At 52.1% G+C, this 19,780-nt stretch overlaps 1 protein-coding gene across 3 annotated transcripts in view; it reads right to left on the minus strand.

Annotated features, from left to right (window-relative positions):
- The window catches only part of LOC143783170 (microtubule-actin cross-linking factor 1, isoforms 6/7-like), a 347,588-nt gene that overhangs the window by 296,819 nt on the left and 30,989 nt on the right, over positions 1 to 19,780 (minus strand). For 2 of the 3 annotated variants that reach the window (XM_077271553.1, XM_077271556.1), the window contains exon 1: positions 17,977 to 18,103. The gene's annotated coding sequence lies outside the window, so the exon portion shown is untranslated. Of the gene's footprint in view, positions 1 to 17,976; positions 18,104 to 19,780 lie in introns of those variants that run through there. The other variant, XM_077271554.1, reaches the window with a different exon arrangement.

A 19,780-nucleotide genomic window follows, 5' to 3' on the forward strand; every position in this document is an offset into this window, starting at 1 on the left:
CCATCCGTCCGCCACGACGACACAAAGGACAAATCGATTCTCTGCGTCCGTGATCAGTTTACGGCGATATGTCCGGTGAAGGTCATTGGCCGAGGATCCTAATAACGCGATTGTGTCACGTGACCCGGAGACATTAGATTGTAGCAACTGCCAATACCGCGCCGGGCGCTGCAGAGCACTGGGCTCCGGAGCTGACAGTCTGACGGGAGTCCTGCCGATGGCCGCACTATGGTGGACGGGCGCGGTGTGCACCATCGGGACGCAGGAATTCATGGCGTCTACGGGGAAAATGCAACTAGTACAGAAATGTATGGACCAAAGCGCAGCGTGCGTGACAGTGACGTGCGCAGGACACGGACACCCGGAGGATCCGCACTGTGGTGGACGGGCGCAGTGTGCACCATCGGGACGCAGGAATACATGGCGTCTACGGGGAAAACGCAACTAGTTCAGAAACGTATGGACCAAAGCGCAGCGTGCGTGACAGTGACGTGCGCAGGACACGGTCACCCGGAGGAGCCGCACTGTGGTGGACGGGCGCGGTGTGCACCATCGGGACGCAGGAATACATGGCGTCTACGGGGAAAATGCAACTAGTACAGAAACGTATGGACCAAAGCGCAGCGTGCATGACAGTGACGTGCGCAGGACACGGACACCCGGAGGATCCGCACTGTGGTGGACGGGCGCGGTGTGCACCATCGGGACGCAGGAATACATGGCGTCTACGGGGAAAACGCAACTAGTACAGAAACGTATGGACCAAAGCGCAGCGTGCGTGACAGTGACGTGCGCAGGACACGGACACCCGGAGGAGCCGCACTGTGGTGGACGGGCGCGGTGTGCACTGCTGGGACACAGGATTACATGGCATCTAAGGAAGGGAAAAACGCAAATGTTACATAAACATATGGACCAAAGTGCAGCGTGCGTGACAGTGACGTGCACAGGACACGGATGCCCGGAGGAGCCGCACTGTGGTGGACGGGCGCGGTGTGCACCACCAGGAGGCAGGATTACATAGCGTCTATGGTGAAAACGCAACTATTACAGAAACATATGTACCAAAGCGCAGCTTGCGTGACAGTGACGTGTGCAGGACATCGATGCCGGAGGAGCTGCACACCTGTGAAATGGTAAGAAAGGATGTTGAGAAGGCCGAACTTTTAAATTCCTATTTTGCATCTGTTTTTCTCAGAAAGGAAATTTAACATCAACTGATCTTCACTGTCCTATTAAAGGAGTAGAAGAATCCAGGATATCTATAAACAGAAAGATAGTGAGGAAACACTTAGCTAACATAAATAAATTCAAGCCTCCAGGTCCAGATGAATTACACCCCAGAGTACTGAAGGAGATAGCAGAAGAAATTTTTGAACCACTCTCCATAATCTTTGAAAATTCTTGGAGAACAGGAGAAGTTCAGAAGACTGGAGAGAAGAGCAAATGTTGTTCCTATCTTCAAATAGGGGAAGAGGGTGGACCCAGGGAACTATAGGCCGGTGAGTCTGACTTCTATACCAGGAAAGATCTTTGAATAAATTATTAAACAACATGTATGTAAGTACCTGGATAAGAATGAAGTGATTAACCAGAGTCAGCATGGGTTTGTAACTAATAAGTCATGTCAGACTAACTTAATTTCCTTCTATGGCAGAATCACTGACTGGGTGGATCAGGGAAATGCTGTATAGTATATCTTAACTTCAGCAAAGAATTTGACAAAGTATCTCACACCATCCTTATTGAAAAAATGACCAAGTATGGATTGGACAACTGGTAGGTGGATTCATAACTGGCTTAGTGATCGGAACCAAAGAGTGGTCGTAAATGGCTGCACATCCAGTTGGAAGAATGTCTCAAGTGGGGTACCACAGGGCTCTGTCCTGGGCCCTGTATTGTTCAACATCTTTATCAATGATTTAGATGAAGGAATTGAGGGTAAACTAATTAAATTTGCTGATGACACAAAGCTAGGAGGGATAGATAATACTAGAGAAGAGAAAGGATTCAAAAAGATATAGATAAACTGGAGCAGTGGGCAGCAACTAACAGAATGGTTTTTAACAGGGAAAAATGCAAAGTGCTACATCTGGGCAATAAAGATGAAAAAAAGCATTTACAGAATGGAAGGAATAGGGCTAAGCAACAGCACATGTGAAAAAGACTTGGGTATACTAATAGATCACAGACTGCACATGAGTCAACACTGTGATGCAGCAGCAAAAAGGGCAAATGCAATTCTGGGATGTATTAACAGGAGCATACAGTCTAGATCACGTGAAGTCATTATCGCCCTCTACTCCTCTTTGGTCAGACCTCATCTGGAATACTGTGTCCAGTTTTGGGCTCCACATTTTTAAAAAGACATCAACAAACTGAAGCAAGTTCAAAGAAGAGCGACCAGAATGGTGACCGGTCTGCAAACCATGTCCTATGAGGAACGGTTACAGGATTTGGGAATGTTTAGCTGCAAAAAAAGATGACTGAGAGGAGACTTAATAGCCATCTACAAATATATCAAGGGCTGTCACATTGTAGAAGGATCATCTTTATTCTCATTTGCACAAGGAAAGACTAGAAGCAATGGGATGAAACTGAATGGGAGGAGACACAGATTAGATATTAGAAAAAACTTTTTGACAGTGAGGGTGATCAATGAGTGGAACAGGCGGCCACGAGAGGTGGTGAGTTCTCCTTGCATGGAAGTTTTCAAACAGAGGCTGGACAGACATCTGTCTGGGATGATTTAGTAAATCCTGCTTTGAGCGGGGGGGTTGGACCAGATGACCCAGGAGGTCCCTTCCAACTCTACCACTCAATGATTCTATGTTTCCGCCACCATTGCTGCCTGGCACACTCCGGGATCATTGACAACAATTATATATGGCGGAAACTCAGGATAACAAAGGGGTGACAGCCATGTCTGACTATACGGCGACGTGCGGGATCGGTGTGGCAGAGACACAAAGGGAAGCAGTGGAGGTATTATTCCTGGGGGAATAGAGACGGACGCAGCGCTGGGTGCGGCAGAGGCGCTAGGAGGAGCAGAGGGGCTGGGTGCAGCAGTGGCCCTAGGTGGAGCAGAGGGGCTGGGTGCAGCAGTGGCCCTAGGTGGAGCAGAGGGTCTGGGTGCAGCAGTAGTGCTAGGTGGAGAAGAGGGGCTGGGTGCAGCAGTGGCCCTAGGTGGAGCAGAGGCGCTGGGTGGAGCAGAGGCGCTGGGTGCGGCAGAGGCGCTGGGTGCGGCAGAAGCGCTGGGTGCGGCAGAAGCGCTGGGTGCGGCAGAGGCGCTAGGTGCGGCAGAAGTGCTAGGTGCGGCAGAAGCGCTAGGTGCAGCAGAAGCGCTGGGTGCGGCAGAAGCGCTAGGTGCGGCAGAGGCGCTGGGTGCGGCAGAAGTGCTAGGTGCGGCAGAGGCGCTGGGTGCAGCAGTGGCCCTAGGTGGAGGAGAGGCGCTGGGTGCAGCAGTGACTCTAGGTGGAGCAGAGGCGCTGGGTGCAGGTGATGGGTGCGGCTGAAGCGCTAGGTGCGGCAGAAGCGCTGGGTGCGGAAGAAGCGCTGGGTGCGGAAGAAGCGCTGGGTGCGGCAGAGGTGCTGGGTGCGGCAGAAGAGCTAGGTGCGGCAGAGGCGCTGGGTGCAGCAGTGACCCTAGGTGGAGCAGAGGCGCTGGGTGCAGCAGTGACCCTAGGTGGAGCAGAGGCCCTGGGTGCAGGTGATGGGTGCGGCAGAGGCGCTGGGTGCGGCAGAAGCGCTAGGTGCGGCAGAGGTGCTGGGTGCGGCAGAAGTGCTGGGTGCGGCAGAAGTGCTAGGTGCGGCAGAGGCGCTGGGTGCGGCAGAGGCGCTAGGTGCGGCAGAGGCACTAGGTGCGGCAGAGGCGCTAGGTGCGGCAGAGGCGCTGGGTGCGGCAGAAGTGCTAGGTGCGGCAGAGGCGCTGGGTGCGGCAGAAGTGCTGGGTGCGGCAGAGGCGCTGGGTGCGGCAGAGGCGCTGGGTGCGGCAGAGGCGCTAGGTGCGGCAGAGGCACTAGGTGCGGCAGAGGCGCTGGGCGCGGCAGAATCCCTAGGTGGAGCAGAGGCGCTGGGTGCGGCAGAGGCCCTAGGTGGAGCAGAGGCGCTGGGTGCAGCAGTGACCCTAGGTGGAGCAGAGGCGCTGGGTGCAGCAGTGACCCTAGGTGGAGCAGAGGCCCTGGGTGCAGGTGATGGGTGCGGCAGAGGCGCTGGGTGCGGCAGAAGCGCTAGGTGCGGCAGAGGTGCTGGGTGCGGCAGAAGTGCTGGGTGCGGCAGAAGTGCTAGGTGCGGCAGAGGCGCTGGGTGCGGCAGAGGCGCTAGGTGCGGCAGAGGCACTAGGTGCGGCAGAGGCGCTAGGTGCGGCAGAGGCGCTGGGTGCGGCAGAAGTGCTAGGTGCGGCAGAGGCGCTGGGTGCGGCAGAAGTGCTGGGTGCGGCAGAGGCGCTAGGTGCGGCAGAGGCGCTGGGTGCGGCAGAAGTGCTAGGTGCGGCAGAGGCGCTGGGTGCGGCAGAAGTGCTGGGTGCGGCAGAATCCCTAGGTGGAGCAGAGGCGCTGGGTGCGGCAGAGGCCCTAGGTGGAGCAGAGGCGCTGGGTGCGGCAGTGGCGCTAGGTGCGGTAGAGGTGTTGAGTGCGGCGTGGGGCGCCGGGGGTTAATTTCACAGACTGCTTCCTTTGCTCTCATCATCTGGATACAAGGAGATGGGGGGTTGTGCTCTGTGGAGATGTTATTCCCATCTATCCCCCTCCTCCCCGGACCCCATACTTCTTAGACCCCTCTGAGTCTCCTTGACAACCTGGGACAGTGCTGGCAAAACAGGGGTTAAACCCAGCTCCTTATTGTGCAAATGGGACCTAAAGAGGAGGGGGAGGGCGCCGGACCCTCAGTGTCTATGTACCCCGTGTCATGTGGGAACCCCAGCAGCAACCAGAGCAGCGGCACAATGCCCATCATCATAGTATAACCCCCATCATCACACACAATCCTATATACAGCGCTGCAGACACAGAAGGGTTAATAGATCATTATCAATGAGCAAAATACGAAGGATCAAGAAAAGAAAAATAGCAGAGACCCTTCTCCATCATGTAGGACCACCAGCTGGCATCTGATTCATTCTGCAGCCAGACAACAACCCCCAGCATCCGGCCAATGTCACTAATAATGAGACCTGGAGGTGATGATCCGGCCCCGGGAGCCCTAGGGTATGTGTCCACGTTCAGGATTGCATCAGGATTTGGTCAGGATTTTTCATCAGTATTTGTAAGCCAAAACCAGGAGTGGAACAATTAGAGGAAAAGTATAATAGAAACATCTGCTCCACTTCTGCATTTATCACCCACTCCTGGTTTTGGCTACAAATACTGATGTAAAATCCTGACCAAATCCTGATGCAATCCTGAACGTGGACACATACCCCTAGAGGTGATGATCCGGTCCCGGGGCCCTGAAGGTCATGATCCGGCCCCAGGAGCCCTGGAGGTGATGATCCGGCCCCGGAGCCCTGGAGGTGATGATCCGGCCCCGGGAGCCCTGGAGGTGATGATCCGGCCCCGGGAGCCCTGGAGGTGATGATCCGGCCCCGGGAGCCCTGGAGGTGATGATCCGGCCCCGGGAGCCCTGGAGGTGATGATCCGGCCCCAGGGACCCTGGAGGTGATGTTCCAGCCCCGGAACCCTGGAGGTGATGATCCGGCCCTGGAGCCCTGGTTGGAGGTGATGATCCGGCCCTGGAGGTGATGATTCGGCCCCGGAACCCTGGAGGTGATGATCCGGCCCCGAAACCCTGGAGGTGATGATACAGCCCCGGAACCCCGGAAGTGAGGATCCGGCCCCGGAACCCTGGAGGTGATGATCCGGCCCCGGGAGCCCTGGAGGTGATGATCCAGCCCCAGAGGTGATGATCCGGCCCCAGATCCCTGGAGGTGATGATCCAGCCCCGGAACCCTGGAGGTGATGATCCGGCCCTGGAGCCCTGGAGGTGATGATCCGGCCCTGGAGGTGATGATCCAGCCCCGGAACCCTGGAGGTGATGATCCGGCCCTGGCTGGAGGTGATGATCCGGCCCTGGAGGTGATGATCCGGCCCCGGAACCCTGGAGGTGATGATACAGCCCCGGAACCCCGGAAGTGAGGATCCGGCCCCGGAACCCTGGAGGTGATGATCCGGCCCCGGAGGTGATGATCCGGCCCTGGAACCCTGGAGGTGATGATCCAGCCCCGGAACCCTGGAGGTGATGATCAGGCCCGGGAGCCCTGGACGCGATGATCCGGCCCCGGAACCCTGGAGGTGATGATCAGGCCACGGAACCCTGGAGGAGATGATCCAGCCCTGGAACCCTGGAGGTGATGATCAGGCCACGGAACCCTGGAGGTGATGATCCAGCCCCGGAACCCTGGAGGTGATGATCAGGCCAGGGAGCCCTGGAGGTGATGATCCAGCCACGGAACCCTGGAGGTGATGATCCGGCCCGGGAACCCTGGAGGTGATGATCCAGCCCCGGAACCCTGGAGGTGATGATCAGGCCACGGAACCCTGGAGGTGATGATCCGGCCCGGGAACCCTGGAGGTGATGATCCGGCCCCGGGAACCCTGGAGGTAATGATCCGGCCCCGGGAGCCCTGGAGGTGATGATCTGGCCCCGGAACCCTGGAGGTGATGATCCAGCCCCGAGCCCTGGAGGTGATGATCTGGCCCCGGAGGCATGGAGGTGACGATCCGGCCCCGGAGCCCTGGTCTCACATGATCCCGTCTGTCTGGGATCACAAGAAGGATCCGCACAAGCCTCAGACACAGAAAATCTGGGGGAAGTGCTCCAAGGTGTTTGGCCCAAAGTCCTGCCAAGACCCTCCGTAACCAGTGTACAAGGGAGAGAAGAAGTGATGGAGGTGACGGGCATCAGCAGATACTGATGATAGAGGCGACGGGCGTCACCAGATACTGATGGTGGAGGGGATGAGCGTCACCACATACTGATGATGGAGGCGACGGGCGGTCACCAGATACTGATGATGGAGGAGACGGGCGTCACCAGATACTGATGATGGAGGCGACGGGCGGTCACCAGATACTGATGATAGAGGGGACAAGGGGTCACCAGATACTAATGATGGATGCGACGGGCGGTCACCAGATACTGATGATGGAGGGGACAAGCGGTCACCAGATACTGATGATGGAGGGGACAGGCGGTCACCAGATACTGATGGAGGGGACGGGCGGTCACCAGATACTGATGGAGGTGAAGGGCGGTCACCAGAAACTGATGATGGAGGGGATGAGCGTCACCACATACTGATGATGGAGGCGACAGGCGGTCACCAGATACTGATGATGTTGGGGATGGGCGGTCACCAGATACTGATGATGGAGGGGAAGGGCGGTCACCAGATACTGATGATGGAGGGGACGGGCGGTCAGTAGATACTGATGGAGGTGAAGGGCGGTCACCAGAAACTGATGATGGAGAGGACGGGCGGTCACCAGAAACTGATGATGGAGAGGATGGGCAGTCACCAGATACTGATGATGGAGGGGACGGTCGGTCACCAGATACTGATGATGGAGGGGACGGGCGGTCACCAGATACTGATGGAGGTGAAGAGCGGTCACCAGAAACTGATGATGGAGGGGATGAGCGTCACCACATACTGATAATGGAGGCGACGGGCGGTCACCAGATACTGATGATGTTGGGGATGGGCGGTCACCAGATACTGATGATGGAGGGGAAGGGCGGTCACCAGATACTGATGATGGAGGGGACGGGCGGTCAGCAGATACTGATGGAGGTGAAGGGCGGTCACCAGAAACTGATGATGGAGAGGATGGGCAGTCACCATATACTGATGATGGAGGGGACGGTCGGTCACCAGATACTGATGATGGAGGTGACGGGCGGTCACCAGATACTGATGATGGAGGGGACGGGCGGTCACCAGATACTGATGATGGAGGTGACGGGCGGTCACCAGATACTGATGATGGAGGGGACGGTCGGTCACCAGATACTGATGGAGGTGAAGGGCGGTCACCAGATACTGATGATGGAGGGGACGGGCGGTCACCAGATACTGATGATGGAGGGGACGGGCGGTCACCAGATACTGATGATGGAGGGGATGGATGGACACCAGATACTGATGATGGAGGGGACGGGCGGTCACCAGATACTGATGATGGAGGGGACGGGCGGTCCGCAGATACTGATGGAGGGGACGGGCGGTCACCAGATACTGATGATGGAGGAGACGGGCGGTCTCCAGATACTGATGATGAAGGAGACGGGCGGTCACCAGATACTGATGATGGAGGGGACGGGTGGTCACCAGATACTGATGATGGAGGGAATGGGCGGTCACCAGATACTGATGATGGAGGTGATGGGCGGTCACCAGATACTGATGATGGAGGTGATGGGCGGTCACCAGATACTGATGATGGAGGGGACGGGCGGTCACCAGATACTGATGATGGAGGGGACGGGCGGTCACCAGATACTGATGATGGAGGGGATGGATGGACACCAGATACTGATGATGGAGGGGACGGGCGGTCACCAGATACTGATGATGGAGGGGACGGGCGGTCCGCAGATACTGATGGAGGGGACGGGCGGTCACCAGATACTGATGATGGAGGAGACGGGCGGTCTCCAGATACTGATGATGAAGGAGACGGGCGGTCACCAGATACTGATGATGGAGGGAATGGGCGGTCACCAGATACTGATGATGGAGGTGATGGGCGGTCACCAGATACTGATGATGGAGGTGATGGGCGGTCACCAGATACTGATGATGGAGGTGATGGGCGGTCACCAGATACTGATGATGGAGGCGGCGACAGGTGATCACCAGTTGATGCGACGGCCACGTGCTGCTCGACAGGTGCAGTGAGCTCCCTGTACAGCGCCCGGCTTTCTGCTGGAAATTCCCAGATGTTCCAACATTTTGCTCCGCTTCTGACCAGGCTGTGACCCCGTTGACTCTGGGACCACTCCTGGTATTTGACCTCGGCTTCCCCCTGACTTTGGCTTACAGACACGGCTTGTAATACTCCTGTCCCCTCGCTCCTCCAGCCACGCCGTGGACACCGCAGAAAGTGTGACGGCCAGGCTGTACTGGGATCCGCCAGACCGAGGGGCTCAATCACACAATAGAATCCAGTGTATAACCCCCATCATCACACCGACCCCGGCCAGCACTATGCCGCAATAGCAGGAGGGTGGAACAGCTGAGATCCGGCCATGATCCAGTGCTGGCAGCACCCAAAGAAGCAGTGCTACCATCCATGGAACGATGGGGGTTACAGTACAATATATCCACCATTACTCTCCATGATCACACAGCCTCCCCCAGTAATGGCTGATAACAGGGAGTAATAGATTATAGTCTTCTGTCCTACAGTTTCCTCCCCCAGTAGTGGCTGATAACAGGGAGTAATAGCTTGCAGTCACCGCTCCCACAGCCGAGGTCTGTTACAGTGTATCAGTGGACAATGGTTGGGAAGGGGGCACATAGTTTTGGAGGCCCCTGGCACTGGGCAGCCCCCATAAATCTTTTGGGCTGTGCACACAATGTGCGGTCACTGGGAGATGATTTCGGCCATTAGCTTCGCATGACAGGAGCCTTTATCCGGCCACAATCAGGCCACCTCCGCCATTGTCCACTGACCCTCCATCCGGGGAGAGGAGAACGGCCAGAGCCGGGGGTGAGGGAAGGGTCACCCCATAATGAGATCCCGGAGCCAGCCTCATTAATGAGGAGCCCGGTACCGGGAAGTGACACTCATGTGCCTCTGTATCTAGGCCTCTCCTGTGTGATACCAGCCCAGTCACCCGGCAGTGTGGGGAGTCACATGGCCCCTGTGCAGTGTGAGGAGTCACATGACCCCTGTGCAGTGTGGGGAGTCACATGGCCCCTGTGCAGTGTGAGGAGTCACATGGCCCCTGTGCAGTGTGAGGAGTCACATGACCCCTGTGCAGTGTGAGGAGTCACATGGCCCCTGTGCAGTGTGAGGAGTCACATGACCCCTGTGCAGTGTGAGGAGTCACATGGCCCCTGTGCAGTGTGAGGAGTCACATGGCCCCTGTGCAGTGTGAGGAGTCACATGACCCCTGTGCAGTGTGAGGAGTCACATGGCCCCTGTGCAGTGTGAGGAGTCACATGACCCCTGTGCAGTGTGAGGAGTCACATGGCCCCTGTGCAGTGTGAGGAGTCACATGGCCCCTGTGCAGTGTGAGAAGTCACATGACCTCTGTGCAGTGTGAGGAGTCACATGACCCCTGTGCAGTGTGAGGAGTCACATGACCCCTGTGCAGTGTGAGAAGTCACATGACCCCTGTGCAGTGTGAGGAGTCACATGACCCCTGTGCAGTGTGAGGAGTCACATGACCCCTGTGCAGTGTGAGAAGTCACATGACCCCTGTGCAGTGTGAGGAGTCACATGGCCCCTGTGCAGTGTGAGAAGTCACATGGCCCCTGTGCAGTGTGAGAAGTCACATGACTCCTGTGCAGTGTGAGAAGTCACATGACTCTTGTGCAGTGTGAGGAGTCACATGACCCCTGTGCAGTGTGAGAAGTCACATGACCCCTGTGCAGTGTGAGAAGTCACATGACCCCTGTGCAGTGTGAGAAGTCACATGGCCCCTGTGCAGTGTGAGAAGTCACATGGCCCCTGTGCAGTGTGAGAAGTCACATGGCCCTGTGCAGTGTGAGAAGTCACATGACTCCTGTGCAGTGTGAGAAGTCACATGACCCCTGTGCAGTGTCAGGAGTCACATGACCCCTGTGCAGTGTGAGAAGTCACATAACCCCTATACAGTGTGAGAAGTCACATCGCCTCTGTGCAGTGTGAGAAGTCACATGACCCCTGTGCAGTGTGAGAAGTCACATGACCCCTGTGCAGTGTGAGAAGTCACATGACCCCTGTGCAGTGTGAGAAGTCACATGGCTCCTGTGCAGTGTGAGAAGTCACATGACCCCTGTGCAGTGTGAGAAGTCACATGGTCCCTGTGCAGTGTGAGAAGTCACATGGCTCCTGTGCAGTGTGAGACGTCACATGACCCCTGTGCAGTGTGAGACGTCACATGGCCCCTGTGCAGTGTGAGACGTCACATGGCCCCTGTGCAGTGTGAGAAGTCACATGACCCCTGTGCCGTGTGAGAAGTCACATGACCCCTGTGCAGTGTGAGAAGTCATATGACTCTTGTGCAGTGTGAGAAGTCACATGGCCACTGTGCAGTGTGAGAAGTCACATGGCCTCTGTGCAGTGTGAGAAGTCACATGGTCCCTGTGCAGTGTGAGAAGTCACATGGCTCCTGTGCAGTGTGAGAAGTCACATGACCCCTGTGCAGTGTGAGAAGTCACATGACCCCTGTGCAGTGTGAGACATCATATGACTTCTGTGAAGTGTGAGAAGTCACATGACTCCTGTGTAGCGCAGTGGTTTGTGGAAGGCAGACATATGGTATGGAGCTGCTTGGAGGCGTCCCGGTCACTGGCCCGAAGGCTGCGCTGACTCTTGGCTCCAGAGAATTGTAAGCTCACAACCTTCCTCTGCCATTTGGGGTTCATATCCCACACCACTTGCCACTGTATGGGGGCTGCACTGCCCTTGTGCCTGCGACACTCCCCCACGTACCCCCCAGTGGGAAGCTGATAATACAGGGAAAGTATTGCAGGGTCAGTCCATTCACAAATACTGGGGGTGCACACTGCAACAGCCAACATACCATCACCCGACCAATAGCCATACTGAGTGGCACAAACTTACATAATCTAGGAGAACAGATCCATAACTCATCACCCTGGGGAATCGGCACAGTGACTTATAGCAAGGGAGCGCCCAAAAGTCCATTGTGCTGCTCCCCGACATCTTACTCTGTTTGCCCTGTTGTGTCCCATGAATGGGAACAACCTGTTGTGTATTTTCTATGTTCTGCATTGCATTCTGCTGTTGCTAGGGAGGAGCTCTGCCTTGTGAAGTTTGTCCCTTCTTCCCTTCTGTAGTTGACGATTTTAGCCCTTGCTCCTCCCCCTTCATCATTATCAGTTTGCTGTAGCCATCTTTGGATGCACATGTATATTTCTCTGTTTGGGATTACACTTTCCACCTGCTACATTGTACTTAAATACAAGATTTCAGAGAAAATCAACTCTGTTTCTCATGGACTCTTATTACAAGTCAGTGTGGCTGAGTTGGCACTATCTGAGGATGCCTGGCATGTGAGTACAACAATCATACAGTTATCTAAGGGATTGATGGCTAAGGATTTAGAGACTCATACTGCCTTGAAGAGTCAGAATAATGGAAACAGTGGTCTGCCACCAAGAACAGTATACAGCTTACACTGCAGAGAAAGGAACATCTATCAAGCTAATTGTGAAGACACAGTGGCTTACATAGAGTCTGCAGACACTGCTTGTGCTGCTTTTAAATAGACACATTGTATGCGAGTTCCTCTGCAGCTAGGAGCAGAATAACCCCCACCCTTACATTCCTTGTATAATGGCAAATATAGGAAGGATCTCTAATTCTCTGCCTGATTTACAACAGCAAGAAAAAGACACAGGATCTCACTCAGTCTTCAGTGAAAAATCCAAACTCTTGACTAAACCTACATGGGAGGTCAAAGAAAATCTAGGAACTGCCAAATGTGAATTACTTTCCAGTGTATCTTCCCTATGGCAAAGGGTGCAGAATCAAGTGACTGTCTTATCTATGCCTGCTGCTCATGAGTTACCACCAGAGGTAGCCCTGGAACGATTGTACTCAGCATACCAGTTTTTCAAGGACACTTATGAGAAATATACCTCCATCTTGGTGAGACTAAACAAGCCATAGTCTCTAAAGGAACTTCAGAGCTTTCAAAAACTCAATTCTGAATGAGACTGCACTGTGCGCGACATCGTGAATAAAACAGAAGCAAAAATTGCACAGATGTCGGAAGTGTCATCTCACAAATCCAGGTCCGCTAGGTACTCGGAGCACTCATCCAGATCAAGTGCATCAAAATTCTCTACCCTCAGTGAACAGCTTAAAGGGCACCTGTCACCCCGTTTTTTCAGTCTGAGATATAAATACTGTTAAATAGGGCCTGAGCTGTGCATTACAATAGTGTAGTTTGTGGACCCCGATTCCCCACCTATGCTGCCAAAATACGTTACCAAAGTAGCCGTTTTCGCCTGTCAATCAGGCTGGTCTGGTCAAAAGGGCGTGGTGTCTTCCCCCAGATCTTGCTTAGTTTTCCGTTGGTAGCGAAGTGGTTTGCGCATGCCCAAGGTCCCGAATCCACTGCACAGGGGAGTTAAAAGAGCGCGATGTGCACTATTTCATTGGTGATCGGTGGGAGCGGCCATCTTCCTTTGGCCGCGCGTGCGCAGAAGCGGCGCTCTGCTGGCCGCGGCTTCAGGAAAATGGCCGCGGGATGAAGCGCGTGCGCAGATGGAGATCGCGGCGGCCATTTTCCTTTAGCAGAGTTCGCGCCGCTTCTGCACATGCGCGGCCAAAGGAAGATGGCCGCCCCCACCGATCACCAATGAAATAGTGCACATCGCGCTCTTTTAACTCCCCTGTGCAGTGGATTCGGGACCTTGGGCCTGCGCAAACCACTACGCCACCAACGGAAAACTAAGCAAGATCTGGGGGAAGACACCACGCCCTTTTGACCAGACCAGCCTGATTGACAGGCGAAAACGGCTACTTTGGTAACGTATTTTGGCAGCATAGGTGGGGAATCGGGGTCCACAAAATACACTGTTGTAATGCACAGCTCAGGCTCTATTTAACAGTATTTTTATCTCAGACTGAAAAAACGGGGTGACAGGTTCCCTTTAAAAGAGTGCGTGCTGAAGCGGAAACTACGAAAGTGCAAGCCGTCTTCGACCAAAAGAAAGCATACTGTACATGGAAGCTAAATCTGCATGCAAAAAGGCAGATATGGATACGTTGACAGCAAGGGCAGAAGCCGAGGCTGCACGCAAGAAGGCGGAAATAGAAGTCCTAGAGAAAGAATGCAAACATGCAACAGCCATGGCAAGGTTAGAAGTCTTTGAACAAGCTCTAAGTGGGAGTCAAGGGGACAGTATCAGCTTGTGTGAGATCGATGCAGAAGATCCCTTTAAGTGCACAAGAGACTATGTACTAAGCCAAATCAACAAACCACCGATCACCACTAATGTTCCTGTCAGCTCCAACACATTTCCAAGGCACCAAGACGCTGGTCCACCTGCAGCTCCCAGCTTTCAAGGTCAGTCCAACGCACAACCTATGTCCAAACCTGAATCTCATTCACGCTCCAACATGCAGCCAAACACTGCACCTCAGCAAACTCCATATGCTCACGTCTACATGCAACCTAACGTGACGCCAAGTCACTATATCTTTGACAACCGCATGGCTCCAGCCTCGCATACGAAGAGACTGTATACACCAAACCAGTTGCTGGGTTAAAGTGAACAGCACTACTCAGGGAGCAAGTGTGCTGCCAAAGTCAGAAAGAACACACATGTCCGACTTTGCGAGGTACATGATTCGCTGAGAACTCACCAACACTGGTCTCACAAGGTTCGACAGCCAACCCGAAAACTACAGAGGGTGGAAGTGTGCCTTTAAAACCGCAACTAGTGACCTCAGCATTACTGCTGCTGAAGAGCTGGACCTGATGATCGGGTGACTGGGACCACGATCCACAGAGCGAATCAAGAGACTCAGATCCATTTACATCAGCGATCCAGCAGCTGGCCTCATGACTGCACGGGAAAGACTAGAGAAAGGTTCCGGCAGTCCTGAAGCTATAGAAGACCCACTGCTGAAACAAATACAGGATTTTCCTAAAATGACCGGCAAGGATGCTTCAAAACTCCAGGAACTCAGCGGCCTGCTGTTCGAACTCCAGCTGGCCAAGACAGACACACACCTACCTGGCCTCAGCTACCTGGACACCGCACGTGGGGTGAAACCCATAGTCGCCAAGCTGCCATATAACGTGCAAGAAAGGTAGACTACGTTAGGGACAAGTTACAAAAAGGAACATCAGGTGTCCTTTCCTCCATTCTCCTACTTCTGCGAGTTCATCAAAGACATTGCAGAGCGTAAGATCGACCCAAGCTTCACCTGTGGAGAACCCACCGGCACAACTTCATCTGCTCCCAAATATATGAGAGCCATCGTCAAATTGACAGAAAATGTAGAGGCCCAGTATCGGTAAAAAAGACTGTCGTTCTTCCCACACCAGCATTGGTTCCTGACGAGGATAAGGGTGAAAGAGTCGAGAATCCAAACCGTCAGTGTCCCATCCACAAGAAGCCATATCCCCTGAAGAAATGTATAGGCTTAAGAAAGAAACCACTCCAAGAGCACAAGGAGCTTCTAAAGAAGTTTGGAGTATGCTTCAGATGTTGTGCTTCTACCGAACACCTTGCTAAGGACTGTAAGGTTACAATCACGTGTATGGAGTGTCAGTCTACAACAAACCATTCACCAAACGAGGAGTCCTGTCAAACAGTATCAACGATCCTCTTGGGTTCATCGCACCCATCATTATTCAAGGCGAGATTCTGCTAAGACAGCTCACTGCCGAAAATTCCGATTGGGATGCTCTGCTGCCGTCCCTAAAACAAGAAACATGGGAAGCCTGGAAGAAGTCACTGAAGGTCCTTGAACAACTCCAAGTCCCATGTTGTTATTCTGTAAAATCTTTTTCAGTTGTCACCAGAAGAGAAGTCCACATTTTCTCTGATGCGTCTACAGAAGCCATAGCCGCAGTAGGTTACCTGAAGATCCCGGGAGCGGACAATGAAGTGCACTGTAGTTTCTTTCTGGGTAAGGCCAAACTAACCCCTAAACCTGCACACTCCAAACCAAGGCTTGAACTTTGTACCGCAGTATTGGTGGTAGAAATCGCTGAAATCGTGAGAGATGAAATGGACATCGCAATTGATTCCTTTACATTCTATACAGATAGTAGAGTGGTATTCGGATGTATATCTAGCCAGGCGGGACAGTTCTACGTCTACGTGAGTAATAGAGTAGTGCTCATCAGACGTTTTGCTACTGCTGGGCAGTGGCATCACATCCCCTCTGATCTAAACCCAGCTGATCGAGGAACGAGAATCACAGCTGCATCCAAGCTCGGTGACAACATGTGGCTGACACCTCCAAGTATCTTATCTGAGGGTACCTACAATAACTATGTCAGCATCGCATATAAGCTGGTGGATCCAGAATCTGATAAGGAAATTAGACCAACTCCTAACATACAAGAAGGAGATCTCGTCCTTTTAAAAGACAAAGAGGCTCATCATAACCACTGGCCGATGGGTCTTTACCAAGGATGTGCCCAGCGACGACGGAAAGACTCAGAAGGTAGAAGTCAAGCTGACAAAGGGCAATTCAATGCGAATCTTCTTTTGCCCAGTCACTGATCTTGGGCTACTTTTACCGAAGGAGGATGTCAAATGAACTGAACATTGTTGCTGGACTCCGCCACGGTGAGGAGCATACCCCAGCCGTGTTAGGACATAAATTGCTCTACGTGCAACCGGACTTGAACACTTCCCTGTGGATTAAACGTTACCATTGGATTGTTGGGTTAGTGGAAGAATTAGCTTGTTGTGGCTTCCCCAACATGAGGATGGGTTTTTCTATTGAACTCATATTCATTTTTTAGTTTCAACACTTTTATTGCAGATATCATCAAAATAACATGAATAGCATGGAGTATGAAGTACAAGGATCCCCTCGCAGGGGGAATTATATCCATGAAAATAATATTAATACAATATTCCTTACTTGCTGATTTTAGCTGGACAACACAAATATACATTCATATAAAATTATCTGCATTGGAATAATGATAAAATAAAAGGGAAAAAAGTGTAAGGAGGGAAGGAAAAAGAAAGAAGGAGGGGATGTAAAACTAGTGATGAGCGAATATACTCGTTACTCTAGATTTCCCGAGCACGCTCGGGTGTCCGAGTATTTTTTAGTGCTCGGAGATTTAGTTTTCCTTGCGGCAGCTGAATGATTTACATCTCTTAGCCAGCTTGATTACATGTGGGGATTCCCTAGCAACCAGGCAACCCCCACATGTACTTATGCTGGCTAACAGATGTAAATCATTCAGCTGCAGAGATAAAAACTAAATCTCCGAGCACTAAAAAATACTCGGACACCCGAGCGTGCTCGGGAAATCTAGAGTAACGAGTATATTCGCTCATCACTATGTAAAACCTTGGGTGATAACTTTGGGGGTTATGTTGACGCACTCGATCTCATATTCATTTTTTATTTCTTATTCAAGGACTACGCTTCATCGCTCAAGTATGGACTTGAATTGTGCATTATTGTTGCATATTGTTTTCTTGTCTCCTCTTTTCAGGTTCCATGACGGTGTCGGACAGCAATGACTCGTCACGTCATACAGAGACATTTTGAAATCTAAAGATTTCAGACGAGGAGTGTTGTGTCCTAAGAATGGGAACAACTTGTTATGTATTCTCTATGTTATGCATTGTATTCTGCTGTTGCTAGGGAGAAGCTTTGCCCTTTGAAGTTTGTCCTTTCTTCATTTCTGTAGTTGATGATGTTTAGAATTTGCTCCTCCCTTCCTTCTCATTATAAGTTTGCTGTAGCCATCTTTGGATGCACATGTATACTTCTCTGTTTGGGATTACTCTTTCCACCTGCTGCATTGTGCTTAAATACAAGATTTCAGAGAAAATCAAATCTGTTTCTCCTGGACTCTTATTACAAGTCAGTGTGGCTGAGCTGGAACTATCTGAGGACGCCTGGCATGTGAGTACAACAATCATACAGTTATCTAAGGGATTGATGGCTAAGGATTTAGAGACTCATACTGCCTTGAAGAGTCAGAATATGCCCCATACATAACCCTCTACACCATGACATCTCATGCCTCCCTGTGCACTGCTCCCCTCCTGTGCATTTTGGGGTGGGGATCCCAACTACTTACATCCCAGGAGGCATCAGTCAGGTCGGGCAGTGAAGTCTCCATCATCTGTAAGCAGAACCACAGGGAGCGCACCTGGTCCTGCACCTCCGCCCTCCACAGCCGCCACAACTCCCTGCTCTGCTGCCTGTGGAGGAGAGGATAGGTGAGAAGAGGGGGAAGAGAATGGAGCAACCAAAAAACAAGGCAGATGGACATACATGCGATATCTCCCCCTTCCCCGGGTCATGGATGCACTTACAGGCGATAACCCCCCAACCAGGTCACGGAAGTACATATAGGAGATAACCAACCCATCCCCGAGTCCTTTTTTTCAGAGAATATGAATGATAACACCAAAACTTAGTCTCCACTCATGGTTAGCCATTTATTGTCAAACTACTGTGTTTTCTCTTTTTAAATCATAATGACAACCCAAAACATCCAAATGACCCTGATCAAAAGTTCACATACTCCATTTGTTAATACCGTGTATTGCCCCCTCTAACATCAATGACAGCTTGAAGTCTTTTGTGGTAGTTGTGGATGAGGTTCTTTATGTTCTCAAATAGTAAAGCTGACCACTCTTCTTGGCAAAAAGCCTCCAGTTCCTGTAAGGCTGGGGTCACACTGCGTTATGACAGTCCGTTAGACGGACTGCGTTACACCGCAGCATAACGCGGTGTAATGCAGTCCATTAATGCTACCATTAACCCCTATTGGGCGCATCGCCAACGCATGCCATAATGGGCATGTGCTAGCGATCTGCCGTCATTCAGTGACGGAGCCTCGGACGCGGGCTGCAGCGTCTGAGGCTCTGTTACTGCTAGCACAGATGAATCATCTGCGCTAATGGTATAGCGTAACGCGATGGCATGTATGCTATAGCGTTAACGCAGTCCTTAAACGCTATGCCTTGAATGGGCTGCTTTAACGCAGTATGAACTGGGCTGTCTAGCATGAACTGCGCGCTTGAGATCTCCCCAGAGTGGCCGAATGATATTGAGGTCAGGAGACTGAGATGGCCACTCCAGAACCTTCACTGTGTTCTGCTGTAGCCAATGACAGGCCTACTTGGCCTTGTGTTTTGGATCGTTGTCATGTTGGAACGTCCAAGTATGTCCCATGAGCTGCTTCTGGACTGATGAGTGCAAATTTGCCTCCAGTATTTGCTGATGACATGCTGCATTCATCTTTCCTTCAACTTTGACCAATTTTTCTGTTCCTTTGTAGCTCACACATCCCCAAAGCATCAGCGATCCACCTCTATGCTTTACAGTAGGAATGGTGTTCATTTCATCATAGGCCTTGTTGACCTCTCTCCAAATTTAATGTTTATGGTTGTGGCCAAAAAGTTACATTTTGGTCTCATCACTCCAAATTACCTTGATTCAGAAGTTTTGATGCTTGTCTCTGTGCTGTTTTGCGTATTGTAGGTGAGATACTTTGTGGCATTTGCGCAGTAATGGTTTTCTTCTGGCGACTCGACCATGCAGCTCATTTTCTTCAAGTGCCTCCTTATTGTGCATCTTCAAACAGCCACACTGCTAGTTTTCAGAGAGTCCAGTATTTCAGCTGATGTTATTTGTGGCTTTTTCTTGGCATCCAAAACAATTTTCCTGGCAGTTGTGGATGACATTTTTGTTGGTCTACCTGACCGTGGTTTTGTTGTTACAGAGCCCCTGATTTTCCATTTGTTAATCACAGTGTGAACGCTGCTGACTGGCATTATCAATTCCTTGGATATCTTTTTGTATCCCTTTCCTGTTTTATACAGTTCAACTACCTTTTCCCATAGATTCGCTGACAATTCTTTTGCTTTCTCCAT

The sequence above is a fragment of the Ranitomeya variabilis genome, chromosome 6 (assembly GCF_051348905.1).
Source record: "Ranitomeya variabilis isolate aRanVar5 chromosome 6, aRanVar5.hap1, whole genome shotgun sequence".
In the NCBI taxonomy this organism is placed as follows: domain Eukaryota; kingdom Metazoa; phylum Chordata; class Amphibia; order Anura; family Dendrobatidae; genus Ranitomeya; species Ranitomeya variabilis.